This window comes from Priapulus caudatus, unplaced genomic scaffold (genome assembly GCF_000485595.1).
Source record: "Priapulus caudatus unplaced genomic scaffold, Priapulus_caudatus-5.0.1 Scaffold28, whole genome shotgun sequence".
In the NCBI taxonomy this organism is placed as follows: Eukaryota; Metazoa; Priapulida; class Priapulimorpha; order Priapulimorphida; family Priapulidae; genus Priapulus; species Priapulus caudatus.
Window position 1 is genome coordinate 732179 of NW_014577089.1, and position 2538 is coordinate 734716.

Sequence of the window (2538 nt, forward strand, 5' to 3'; positions counted from 1 at the left end):
GTAAATCGAGGGAAGCCGGACAGTAAAATGCAGGGAGTATACTTTGGAATCCGGGATGCTTGCCCTTGTTAATTTTGCCACCGCTGATGCAGGAGTGATTATGTATTAAATTTATCAGCACATACTACACCTCATCGATCGGTGTCACTTGAGTATGGTCACGCCTGACACGTGCCAAGCTTATTTACAGGAAATAACTGTCCTACGCGAGTCATATTGTCATTCTGTAATAGACATATCAGGCTTGGAAGGCACATGGATTAGTTGCATAACATGGCCACTCAAGAGCGGCTCGACTATGTCAAGTATGAGTTAGCTGGCGGATTCGTCTCATCGCCAATAACGATGCGTTTAAGCTAAATGTCGCTTAATAGAATGTAACAAATATACGGATTGTGTAGTAAGCAACAGCATGTTTTCCCCTGCCATGGACACCTGAGCGATGGCGGGCCGCTCGCTCAATTCGTCATGCCGCCCAGCACGAGAAAATGTTGTCCAAAAACGTAGCGCGCTGTGCTGGACGATAACTTTTGTTGAGCAACTTGGAAAAAGAGATTCAAGAGTCTCGACTCTGATTCACAGATGTGGTTCGAAATTAGCCTTAGAATGCCACCAATTGCAGCAATGTTTTCACAAATTCGGCCGGGGCGGTGCTATTAGCAATAAGCATGTGCTTATTTTGAAGATTCATGCGGTTGCAAGTCTGCCAAATTTTCTTTGGACATTTGCTGAAAAAATACGGTAATTCCGTGAGGCCGTGCTCTGGAACGAACTAGTTCGTATAGCAGGATTTTCAGGGAGTCACACAAACTCCTGCATATGTTAAATCAGGGAATCCGACAGTAAATCAGGGAGTATATTTGAATCCGGACTTGCGTTAATTTTGCACCCTGACAGAGATATTATGTTTAACATTTATACACATACCTACACTCATCATGGTGTCATTGGTATGTCACCTCACTGCAACTTATTTACAGGAAATAACTGCCTAGCAGTCATATGTCATTCTGTAATAGACATATGGCTTGGAAGGCATGATTATTGCATAAATGGCCACTCAAGACGGCTCGACTATTCAAGTAGAGTTAGCGGGATTCGTCTCATCGCCAATAAACGAGTTTTAAGTAAATGTCTAAAATAACAAATAACGATTGTGTAAGTAACAACAGCAGTGTTTCCCCTGCATTGACACGAGCGAGGCGGGCCGCCTCGCTCAAATTCTCAGCCACCACACAGAAATTTGTCCAAAACACCGCCTCGCTGACGAAACTTTTGACAACTTGAAAAGAGATTCAAGAGTCTCGACTCTCATACAATGTGTTCAGAATAGCTTAGAATGCACCAAATTGCACAATTTTTTCACAAATTTCCCGGGGGAGCATGCCCCCGGACCCCACTAGCTTGATGAGCACCTGCGCTGCTCACTTTGCTCGGACCTCGAAACGCGCAAACACATCATAAAAAACATTTACCACCTCACAGACCACTTTGGCCAGGGGAAACACTGAACAGATATACAGTTTACACCTACCTGGTAAGATAGTTCATAGAGCTTGGGATGGTCTACAAGGATCGGATCATTTGCATGGAAACACATACCATTTACCTTAAAGGAATAATAAGTCCATTGATTATGCAATGTTGACGAATGCTAGAGTAACTGGCACCTTGTGTAGTTAATAATTACATTACCTTATAGCCAAACGCGTATTAGTTTGTCCAATATCACTGCTGGTTACTAAGAAATGTCCAATTAAAATCTGCAGTCAAATAAATCGGTTGTTTACAGTTTCAAACTACTGAAATAGTATGTATAATTTATATCAGTGTTCTGCACACACTACACCACTTCTACATTCTACTTACAAGCTATTGTCCTACACACTACTTCTATTTATTTTTACTCTAGTTCTTTGGGGCAGCACACTAACAAAAGATATACCACTCTACTAAAGAATCAAGTGCCATGCAATAAAATTAAAAAAGAAAACAAAGTAAAAAGTTGGCGGTATGCACAAACTAAATGTTGGCTCTATGCACTTCATCTCGATTTATTATGATGAACTCCCTTGTTTAAAAAAAGAAGAAGTCAAATGCAATTAAAATGTTAAGCACATAAGAGCAATAATAAGAGTAACATTTGCACAACATGTTACATGTTAATACAAGCCGAACAGCCACATGCAAGTCACTCATTTAAGTTAAAGGGATGGTTTTAGGACATGGCGAGTTTTACCTTTAATTAAATATGTGATTTTAGGGTACCACAAATATTTGGCAGTACACTAAGAAAACCATGGTTACCTAGGCCTCTTACTTCTTTTTACTAGCACTTTTTGCGTGGAACAAAGAGGAACACAAGAAGTACATATGAAGGGCATGGGGGGCAGGTAGGGTTGCCACAGAAGTTTATCAGTCAATTTAGGGGCACCATGTCAAGTAAAGATAGCAACCATGGCACTGTCATCAGGCCAAAACAAAATATAGGTGTGGTTACCATTTCCCGACCGACCCTATTTATTCCCAGCGACCCTA